This window comes from Azolla caroliniana, unplaced genomic scaffold (genome assembly GCF_043228905.1).
Source record: "Azolla caroliniana isolate FFs.n. ecotype wild unplaced genomic scaffold, voAzoCaro1.0.p SCAF_7, whole genome shotgun sequence".
NCBI lineage: Eukaryota > Viridiplantae > Streptophyta > Polypodiopsida > Salviniales > Salviniaceae > Azolla > Azolla caroliniana.
Genome location: NW_028230442.1, coordinates 6,627,056 through 6,639,425, shown reverse-complemented (window position 1 = coordinate 6,639,425; position 12,370 = coordinate 6,627,056).

Below are 12,370 nucleotides of genomic sequence, written 5' to 3'. Positions count from 1 at the left end.
TAAAACATCCAGGGTGCCCTTCTCTCTATTGTTTTCGTGCATTGTAGTATTTCCTGTTTTCTGTGAATCGATCATGTTCCTCGGTTGTGGCCGAGCACGGAATTCCGACAAAGTGGTATCAGAGCGAAATTAACACAGAAAATGGAAGGCGGCAACAGCGGGCAGCCGGGGATGATGGTGCTGAATGCGCAGAACTATGCCGACTGGAAGATAAAGATGGAGGATCTGCTCATTGTTCGGGACCTGTATGAACCGATCGACAGGTCGGAAATACCCAAGGGGGTACTTGAGACGGAGTGGAGGCTTCTGAACCGGAAAGCCGTTGCAACCATTCGGCAATACGTCGACGTGAGCGTTCTACAACACGTGGCGAACGACACCAACGCATATGAGATGTGGAGGAAGCTGTCGGGCCTGTACGAGAGGAAGAATGCGTTGAACCGGACCTCCCTGATGAGAAAGATAGTGAACCTCAAGTACCGGGACGGCGAGAGTATGGTGGAACACGTAAGCACGTTCATGGGATTCGTGAACCAGCTTGCGGCGATCAAGTTCCCGTTGGAGGATGCAATGCAAGCCATCATCCTGATGTGTACATTGCCGGACAGCTGGGAGAACTTGGTCGTGACTCTCAACACCTCCTGCGCCGAAGATAACTTGTCCCTACAAACGGTAAAGACAAGTATTTTGAACGAAGAAGCGCGTCGGAGAGATAAAGAACCGGTCTCCGACTCGAAGGCGCTGCTTACCGAATCGGAACGGGGAAGACAATGGAATCGGAGTCCGCAAAGACAGGAGAAGTCGGGGACCCGGTCGCAGTCAAGAGGAAGACCCACATGCTTCCACTGTGGGAAGCCGGGGCACTTCCGGAAGAATTGTCGGCATTACCGAAAAGACAACGGAGCCGACGACACCGATTCGAAGAAGTCACCGGAGAGAAACGGTGCATACCGGGGAGCCACGGACCGGAGAGGTCCGGATCGGCGAGGGCAGGACCGGAAAGGAACGACGGCACTCGCGGCAAGTGAAGAGGAGATCATGCTCATCACCGAAGAAGGTGAACTAAACATTGCCGGCGATGAGACTACCTGGGTGGTCGATTCCGGAGCGTCGTTCCACCTGACCCCGGAAAGCAGATACTTCTCATCCTACACAGCCGGTGAACATGGCTGTGTTCGGATGGGAAATGAAGGTACGTGCCGGATTGCCGGCATAGGAGACGTATGGTTGACAACCCCGACCGGATGCAAAATGCTGCTGAAGGATGTCCGATACGTTCCGGAGGTTCGATTGAATCTGATTTCGGCCAGGAGGCTAGACGATGAAGGCTACACAGGTAGCATCCGGAAGGGCGTAATGAAGTTCAGCAAGGGAAGCCTGATAGTGGCTCGGGCCCGGAAAGTCAACACACTGTACCTTATGAATGCCTGGTTGTGTCCGGAAGAGCTGAATGTGGCAGCCGACACTGCCGGTGAGCTGTGGCACAAAAGACTGTGCCACATGAGTGAGAAGGGGATGAAGAGGCTTGCAGAAGACAACCTTATTCCAGTAAAGCATGTGCACCTGGAGAAGTGCACCGATTGCCTGGCCGGTAAGCAGAACCGAACCTCCTTCCACTCAAGGCCACCGACGAGACGTAGCGCACCATTGGAGTTGGTGCACACGGATGTGTGTCAGGTAGAAACGAAGTCACATGGCGGAGCCCAGTACTTCGTGACTTTCATTGATGATCACAGCCGGAAGCTGTGGACGGCGCCGTTGAAGACAAAGGACCAAGTGTTGTCCGTCTTCAAAGAACTCCACGCGAGAGTGGAAAGGGAATCCGGCAAGAAGCTGAAAGCGATACGAGCGGATAACGGAGGGGAATACCGGGGGCAGTTCCAGGAGTACTGTCGCTCGAAGGGAATCCGGCTCGAGTTTACTGTGCCGAAGACGCCGGAACTAAACGGGCTGGCCGAGAGGATGAACCGGACCATAATGGAGAGGGTCCGGAGTATGCTGGCGCATGCGAAATTACCCAAGGGGTTTTGGGCTGAGGCAATGTCGACGGCGACATACGTGATAAACAGATCACCCTTAGTACCTTTGGACGGAGACACGCCGCAGAAAGTGTGGACCGGTAAGGAAGTGTCCTACCGGCATCTGAAGGTGTTCGGGTGTCTCGCATACGTGCATGTGGCAAAGGACCGGAGAGGAAAGCTAGATCCAAAGACCCGGCCATGCATATTCCTCGGTTACGGCGACGACGAGTTCGGCTACCGAGTATGGGACCCGGTCGACAAGAAGATATTCAGGAGTCGAGACATCATCTTCATGGAGGACAAGACACTCGCCGACTGGGAGTCGGAGAAGAAGATGAAGAGCTCCAAGTCGACCGGTGAGGATCAACTCTACGAGGAGCAGTCCCGACCGGCAAGGGACCGGTTAACACTCGAGGATCCGGCCGAAGACTATGAAGAAACAGAACCGGCCGAAGAAGATGAAAATGATACCGGAACCGGCCCCGATCCCGAAATGGATTCGGATGAAGAAGAATCGGAAGAACCGGTTACCGAAGCTCCGGAACGGAGATATCCTCTAAGAGAGAGAAGGACCCCCCGGAGATTTCCGGAACCAGAGCACGTGCTGCTAACCGACGAAGGGGAGCCGGAGAGCTTTGAAGAAGCAAAGCATGACACCCAGAGCCGCAGGTGGTTGAGTGCCATGCAGGACGAGATGGATTCCCTGCATGAGAACCACACATATGAACTTGTGGAGTTGCCGAAAGGAAAGCGGGCACTTCGAAACAAGTGGGTGTTCAAGCTGAAACCGGGAGATGCCGGAAACCCCCCGAGATACAAAGCCAGGATCGTGGTGAAGGGGTTTCAGCAGAAGAAGGGCGTCGACTTCGACGAGATATTCGCCCCGGTAGTGAAGATGACCTCCATCCGGACGGTGCTGAGCATAGCGGCAAGCATGGACCTCGAGGTAGAACAGATGGACGTGAAGACGGCATTCCTTCACGGTGACCTCGAAGAAGAGATCTACATGCAGCAACCGGAAGGATTCGAGAAGAAAGGGAAGGAGCACCTGGTATGCCGGTTGAAGAAGAGCCTTTACGGACTGAAGCAGGCTCCCCGGCAATGGTACCGGAAGTTCGACTCCTTCATGACCGACGAAGGGTACCACAAAACGCAGTCTGATCACTGCGTGTTTGTGAAGAAGTTCGAAGGAGGAGACTCTCTAATACTCCTCCTGTACGTGGACGACATGTTGATCGTCGGACGGGACCAGGTCAAGATACGGACGCTGAAGAAAGCGCTTCACCGAACCTTCTCAATGAAGGACCTGGGTCCGGCGAGGCAAATACTAGGGATGCACATCATCCGGGACCGGAAGAAGAAGCAGTTGTGGCTGTCACAGGAGAAGTACGTGACGAAGGTGCTTCACCGGTTCAACATGTCGGAAGCAAGACCGGTCGGGTCAACCCTCCCGGGAAACTGCAAGTTGTCCAGCAAGCAAAGCCCCAAGACAAAGGCTGAGAAGGAGGACATGATGAAAGTACCATATGCCTCTGCCGTCGGAAGCTTAATGTACGCAATGGTGTGTACAAGACCGGACATAGGATATGCAGTTGGAGTGGTGAGCCGGTACATGAGCAATCCCGGCAAAGAGCACTGGAACGCGGTCAAGTGGATACTCCGATACCTGAAGGGCACGGCAAACGTGTGCCTCCGATTCGGCTCCGGTAAGCCCGAATTCGACGGCTTTACCGATTCGGATATGTCGGCTGATGCAGATACCAGCCGGTCCACATCAGGGTATGTGATGACGTATGCAGGGGGAGCTGTTTCGTGGCAGTCGAGGCTGCAGAAGACGGTTGCGTTGTCAACCACGGAGGCGGAGTACATGGCGGCTGTTGAAGCCGGCAAGGAAATAATATGGATGAAGGACTTCATTAGAGAGCTCGGTATCCAGCAGGAGGAGTACCGACTCTACTGCGACAGTCAGAGTGCCATCCACCTTGCGAAGAACGCGGCTTATCACTCCCGAACGAAGCACATCCAGCGAAGATATCACTGGATCCGGGAAAGGATAGAAGACAAGGAGTTCGTGCTGACGAAGGTCCACACGGACGAGAACGGGTCGGATATGCTGACCAAGGTGCTCACACCCGACAAGCTGGAAGCATGCCGGAAGAGGATCGGACTGGAGAGACATCCCATGCCGAAGTGAAGGGGGAGTTTGTTGGGATTTCGGTCCCTCCGGATGGGATGTCCGGGGATGAATGACGGCAAGCCCGGTTGCGGTTACGGAGCCGGATGATGAAGACCCCGGTTACGGAGCCGGATGATGAAGACCCCGGCTACGGAGCCGGATGACGAATGTACCCGGAGAGAGATCCGGATGCGGAGACATATTTGTGAATATGTTTGCCAAGAGCCCTTGAGGCTATATTTGTAAATAGCCCGAAAGTCATATGTGTATAAATATGACTTAGGGCAAACAGTTAAGTTGTTGTTGCTCATTTTCTGTTTTCCACTAAGAGGGAGCGAAGTGAGAGCAGCCGAGAGAGAGTGAGAGAGAAGGAGGAAGGAAGAGGTCGACGCCTCTGTGTAATACCGCCGCCTGTGGCGAGGACAGCGAGCTCAAGGTCGTCGCCTTGCAACTCGCCATTGTACATTCCCGCGTATAGTGATAGTTGGAGTCTTGCACTCCCGTGGTTTTTCCCATTTAGGGTTTTCCACGTAAAACATCCAGGGTGCCCTTCTCTCTATTGTTTTCGTGCATTGTAGTATTTCCTGTTTTCTGTGAATCGATCCTGTTCCTCGGTTGTGGCCGTTGCTTGTTCGATTTCCGAGCAAAGCTTGAAGTTGGGGGGGTTCCCCTTCTCTTTCCATCGTTCGTCGCGTGCTTGAGATTGGTTCGGCTCTTCCCTTCTTCATGCACCTCTAGCGTCCTATTTCCTTGATGGACCGGCTCCCTCGTCATTTCCTACCTTCTTCCTTTCTACCATTACTTTGTAGTTTTGGCAAGCGGCTTCCACTAAGCCTGTCTTTTCTTCCACCGGATCCTTCCACCCGGTTGCTTCTTGGACCCTTATTTCCGCTTCATCCGCTTCTTCTCTTTTGAACTTCCCGTTAGAGAGGCTTCCAAGGATTGACGGCCAAAAGTCAAACTCTTTCTCCTCTTGCCTCCTCACCTCTTTCCCCACTCGAATCCCAGCCAACGCCAAGTAGTGGACGGCTTCAACATGTCGTGCTTCAGCCTCCTCCATTAGCCTTCTCATGCCCCCTCGGCCTTGATTCAATCCCAAGGGGCGCCTTGTCTCCGTCAAATAGACCCTATTGTTCCAAAGATAGACAATATCCTTTCTTAGGGCCTCTTGAAAGTATCCACACTCCCTTCGTAGGTGGTCGGGGTTGTCGCACCACATACATCTTTACGCGAACGGGGGACGTCGATCTTGAGGGCCGCCACTCTCTCTCCTAGCTTGCGCTATTTGGAGATCTCGCACCATCTTTGTGAGCTCGTCTATTGTCGACCCTCCCAACGGTGCTTCAACCACGTTTCTCTCGGGTTCGAACCTTGCATTTGCTTGCTCTCTTTCTTGAGTTATTCTACCTGTTAGGAAACAGGTCACTCCGGATGGGAAGTGAGAAGAACAAAGTTGATGAGCAACTCGGCCGAGGCCGAATCCGGATGTGGAGTACCCGGCAACGGAAGACCCGGTGAGAACCGGATGACGAGTACTCGGCAAGGAAGGCCCGGTGAGAACCGGATGATGAGTGCCCGGCAAGAGCTGGATGGTGAAGGCCCGGTGAGAACCGGATGACGAGTGCCCAACAAGAGCCGGATGATGTAGGCCCGGTGAGGAGTGCTCACCGGATGAAGGGACATATTTGTAAATATGCTTCTGAGAGTCCATTGTGGCTATATTTGTAAATAGCCAAAAAGTCATATTATTATAAATATGACTCAAGGCAAACTTAGTGCAGAGTAGTTGTCATTCTTGTTGGTGCAAGATTTGAGTGCAACCGTGTACAGAGAGAGAGAGAGAGAGTGAGAGTGAGAGACGAAAAGGACGTTGTCTCTGTTGTAACCGCCGCTTGTGGCGAAGACAGTGAACAAGAGGTCGTTGCCTCTGTGTTCATCTATTGTATATTGTAATATAGTGATAGTTTGCAGTCTGTGGACTACTGTGGTTTTTCCCGTGTTTGGGTTTTCCACGCAAACATCCTGTGTACTCTTCTCTTTACTGTGTCGTGCGTACATTATCCGTTTTTTTGTGTTTGATCCTAGACTCGGTTGTGGCCAAGCGTTGTTTGCGGAGCGTGTAGTCCTTTCACTACCACCCCTGGGTTCATGTGTCTCACTAATGGAGCCTATGGATGTTTGGCCGCTCAATGGAGACCCGTCGTTCCGTTCCCTTCTCTTATCGAAGCGACTACAAACCCGTTTTACCATAGCCCAATCCGTCGTGAGCCCATCATCAGTTTCGAGGAGGGACCCCACCGTTTCTCGGTCTCGTGCATCAACAATCTTTATGAATAGTAGAACCTTGCTTGTGTCAAGCACCATCCTATCGAGAGTTGAGAGTCGCGCGAAGCACTTCTCAAATTCTTGTAAAAGTACCATAGTATTTCTCCCCTTGCCGGGAAGCTCAACCCACTCCATTAGATCCCTTTTCGAAATTCTGAGTGAGTCATCAAGGCCGTACTTCTCGAGGAGTCTTTCTTCGAACTCCACCCAATTGCAACAATCCGCTTGGATCTCGAGTACCTCTGTGTGGATACTCGACGTTACCACTCTAGCGAATCCGGTTAGCCGCCTATCTTCGGGGACGTTTCGCATAAGCATTTCGGCCTTATAGGCATCCAAGTAGCTTGTGATATCTCTTCCATTGAACCGACCCGTTGTGCTGACGACCATCTCTATGGCCCGGTCTAGGCCGGTGATGCCTTCTCGGGCATTTACCAAGCAGTCCACCGCAGCTGCCATCACTTCAACGAATTCTCCTCCTCGCATCTTGGTTCTCCCTTGCCGCCCTTTCATGTCGGGTTCACCAATTTATGTCGCAAAGTTTCGCGCACGTGTGTTACTTGGGCGGGACCACGGGGGTCTTGGACTAAGTACTCAAGGGATAGAGAAGACCCGAGGTTTTCTTTATGACAATACTACTTCCCGACCCCTTTCGAGATCACCGCTTTCGAGATCACCGCACGAGCCAAGTGACCAAATGGGTACAAGCAAGATGAGTACGCAACATGAACGCACAAGGGGACGATAACACAAACATGAATGTCTGTATGTCTTTATGAGGAGGAGAGGTGCATGGGCATGCCCGAACGCTCCCTCGTCACAAGATGTCGAACGTACGAGGAAGACACAAAACACATGCACAAATGCTCAAACGCCTTGATGAGGAGGAGAGGTGCATGGGCACGCTCGAAACGCCCCCTCATCACAAGACGACCGAACGTACAAGGAAGACACAAACACACACACAAAATGCTCGTACGCCTTTATGAGGAGGAGAGGTGCATGGGCACGCTCAAAACGCTCCCTCGTCACAAGACGGCCAAACGTACAAGGAAGACACGAATAAAGAAAGAAGGAGAGAAAGAAACACGAATAATATCGACCAAAGAGATAAATACGTGTTCGATTCCAACGCAAGAGGACCCTTTATAAAATAGGGTTTTGTTTACAATGGCAACTTATAGATAACCACAAGCTCAATGAAAACATAAATATTAAATGCCCTTAGAGACAAAAGCAAATCAGAACTCGACGAAGATGAACACACGAGCACCACCAAAATGCCAATCCCAACGAACCACGACCACTCGAACGGCGAGCACACGGGCTCGCAATGATGAACGGGGTGGAGCAACGTCGAACCAACGAAGCTTGGGCTCAAGAGCACTTCGAGTGCTGATGCGAAGAAGATGAGCACATGGCAATGGGGGGATGAAGGGGTATGAGATGAAGAGAAGTGGTGAATAAGAAGATGAAGAGCTTCAAAGGAAAATTGGCGATAGTCTCCTCCTCCCAAAACATCCTCCCGAATGAGCCCCCCTCGACCTCCTTTTATAGGAAAAAAAAAGAGGGGGGGTTCGCCAAATTTGTCTTCAATGAAAAAGGAATAAATTCCTTAAATCACGCTACACTATAAGTCTAGATTAGAACCGTGCACCTCTAGGTAGTAGTCAATGTGACTATCCACCAGCCCACTAACTCTCTCTTATATAATATATAATTCTATCTCTATAAATTCTTAGCATGTCTCTCCTCTACATTTTATCTCTCTTCTCTCTTACTTTTTGCACGGGCTTCTATGCATCATTTCCACTCTTTCTTTTCCCTTTTATTTTGCATATGCACAACTAATCACTTTTGTGTGCACACACATTGCACATGCACATTTTTGACCCCCCCCCCCCTTTCGCCGATTTTTCCCTCTTGAGCACGCCACATCACGACAACGTATGCTCGAAGCATGTCCTCAAAATTTTGATTTACTTGTTCTGCCTGTCTATCGAATTGAGGATTATCCGTGGAGCTCATGCTCAATGTAGTTTCTAACTTCTTAAAGACTTGCGTCCAAAAGTCTATAGTAAACTTTGGATCACAATCACTCGTGATATCCATCAGTAACTTGTAAAAACAAAATAACTCATCAACGAATTGGTAAGCCAATTTAGGAGCCATTGTTGTGGTTTTAGTAGCAATAAATCTGGTCATGTTAGTTAGTCTATCAACCACAACCCAAATAACATCATGGCCTTTTTGGGTGCGAGGAAGGCTAACAATAAAATCCATGGATATACTTTCCCACTTATTGTTGGTAATTTCCAAGGGATGTAAAAGTCAAGTGGCTTTAAGTCACTTGACTTTGTTAACCTAACATTGGTGACATTTAGTCACATAGTTATGTATGTATGCCAAGATGCATCTTAAGCCAATAGAATTAAGTGGAAATGAGAATGAGTGTGCGATGTATACCAGGGTTCCCTACTGAGGGTGCATCATGGCATTCAAAAAGAATTCTCTTTTTTACCTCAAGCAAATTTGGAACACAAACCTTCCCATTATGATAGAGCAGGCCATTAGCAATGTGGAAGGATTCCTTCAAGGTTGTGGTGATGTTTGTTCCAAACTTAACTCTTGCCCAATATTTTCAAAAATAACTGTCATCAAGATACTTTCCTCGAAGGTGATCATAAAGATTTGATGTTATTTAAGTGAAGCTAAGCATGTTAACTTCACGGATGTGACTCAGTGCATCAACGACAATGTTCATGGAACCTTTACGACATCTTATGGAAAAATCAAAGTCTTGGATGAGATCTGCCCATCGTGTTGTATGACCCTTGAGGTCTTGTTGGTTGTTCAGAATCAAGCTCAACATAGTGCAACGTGTGAACACACCTTCTAAGAATCTATGATTACTCAAAGGTCAAGAGTCACACCACTACTCTCTATACATTAACTGTGTGTCATAGAATATGATTCTCTGACACATAACTAATGAGTTACATATTCCCCATGACTATGAGCAAGGTTGTTAGGTATGTTAGGTACGGTACGGATACCATACGTATTTAACGTATTAATACCCGTATAGTACCTCCCAATTTAAAAATACGTTAAATACGTTTTCTTAATATGTTAAATACTTATAAAATACGTTAAATACGTATTTTACTTATAGTACGTTAAATACTTCTAGAATTTGAAAATTGTTTACCTCTCTAAAAAATAGCTATAATATAATAAAAACATCTATGTTTACAAAATTTTGTGATGTACAATATAGTTCTGCATCCTAAAATGCATATAAGACATTTGAACATTTCACATCCTAAAATACTTGTAGTAATATGGATGTCGACATTCCCTTATTCTATAAATCAGTGTAAGTGTGTATCACGATGTTCCACTTCAAATTGTAATTATTTACAATTATGCCTTCATAGATTGAGGAATCGTCTACGATTATCACACTCATAATAGGTTTCTCTTTTCTTCGTTTTCTTCTTCTTCTTCTTCTATCTACTGTGATTATCACACTCAAGATAGGTTTATGTCTTCTTTTCTCTCTTCTTCTTCTTCTTCTTCTTCATCTTCTTCATCGTCGTCTCTTCTATTCTTCTTTCTTCTTTCCTTTGCCTTCTTTTTCACTAAAATCTTTTTTTTCTTTTGCTTTTTGTTAGGGTTTTACTTACATTTTCTTTATAAATACGTATTATACCTATTTTTTTATAAATACGTTAAATACCGTATTGGACAAATATACATAATATTTGACTGAACAACATTGAGGTATAATACGTACTATACAAATGATGAGGTATTATACGTATTTAAACGTTAAATACGGGTACGTAAACAACCATGACTATGAGTCTTCACATTCCCCAAGAGAGAGTAGTTGTTGTAGCTAGTTAATGAAGAGAGAGGGTGACTATATATAAAGCAGCTTTCTCCTACTTTATACTAAGTCAGTTGTGACTCCTTGTAATGCTACATTTTGTATTTGCTATTCTACTTGTGAATATACACCTTCTTCTTGAGTATTCATTTTTCTATCTATCTTGTGTTCTCTCTTATCTCCTCTAATTCCTCTCAAACATACACATAACACACATCTTTTCCACTACACAAGAATCATACCCGATTCTTTACATTGGTCACAAAAATATTTCAAGAACTTGTGGTCCGTAGTTACCACAAAACGATTTCTATAAAGATAATGGCACCATGACTTTAGCGCATGGATAATTGCAAATAATTCCTTTTCTTGCACGGTATACTGACACTAAGCATAATCAAGTTTCTTACTCTCAAATGTTATTGGTTTACCATCTTGATATATGATAACACCTATAACATAATCACTTGTGTCGGTTTCAACCTAAAAGGTTTTGAAGGATCTGGTAAAAGAAGCAAAGGAGCCTTGCACATGTGATCCTTGAGTTCCTTAAAGGCGAGGTATAGTGTAGCGTTCCATACAAAAGGTTTGTAGACTTACGCGTTTGACCTTTTAGGATCAGTAAACAACGTCAATTGGGAATAATTGTCAAGAGATTTTTGCAAAAACCCAACAAAAACTAAGGAATGATCGAACTTCTCGAATATTCCGAAGAGTGGGCCAAAGTTTGACTTTCTTGATGCGAGAAGGATCAAATTCAACTCCTTGTTCGATTATGAGATGTCCAAGATAAGTAATTGATTTCTTAAAGAACTTGCATTTTGAGATCTTCGCGCAGAATTGTTTGTCACGCAATGTTTGTAAAACAAAGCAAACATGTTTAGCATGTTTTTCTAATGTACGGCTATAAACTAAAATATCATCCAATAAAATAACGATAGATTTTCCAAATTGTTCTCGGAATATGTCATTCATTTCTTGCTGAAAAGTGTTCGGAGCATTGGTCAAACCAAAAGGTATGACCAAAAACTCATAATTGTTAGGAATTCGGTCCCTCCGGATGAGATGGATCAGACGAGCTGAAGGAAGGAACTGAACCGGACGGATCCAATGTGAACTGGATCTAGGGACATATCTGTAAATATGTTTCTAGTGTACCTATCATGGCCATAGTTGTAAATAGTCCTAAAGTCATATAAGTATAAATATGACTTAGGACAATCACTTTGTAGTGCGGTCATTATTATTGTATAGAGAGAGACAGAGAGTGAGAGAAACAAAAAGTATCTTCTGTTGTAATTGCTGGTTGGTGAAGACATAGAGCTCGAGGTCGTTGCCTCCGAGTCTCCCATTGTACCTTTCCTCTCATAAAGATAGTTGGAGTCTATGGGCTCCCCTGGTTTTTCCCAATTAGGTTTTTCCACGTTAACATCTTGTGTCGTCTTATTTTCTGTTTTTTTTATTTCTTCCATTGTGAGATTGAGGCTCGGTTGTGGCCGAGCGCTAGATTTATTTATACTCATACATAATATGGGCTATTTACAAGTGTAGCCCCTACTTCACATCACTACTATTGTTATCTATAATAATAATTAGCCATCAGCCGACTCTAGTGTCGACTGTCTAGTCGGTTCGACTAGTCGACCTGGTCATATATCATCTGGTCGTCCTGACTAGTCGGTCGTGTTTTCTACATTGATCTCCTTCCTGTCGACTCACCCAATTGACTTTCTCACAATCGACTCTTCAACCATCGGCACTCCGCCCAAACAATTGGCTCATCCTTGTCTTCGAATGTTGGCACTTCTTGGCCCAAATAGTCGGCTCCTCCCATTGGAGGGACATATTCCCAACAAAAACTAATCTAGGTAATGGCAATATTGATTCCCAAATATACCCGTATCCACGTGGTATATGAAACTTATTTCTAACTGTCCGAAAGTCCATCATTTT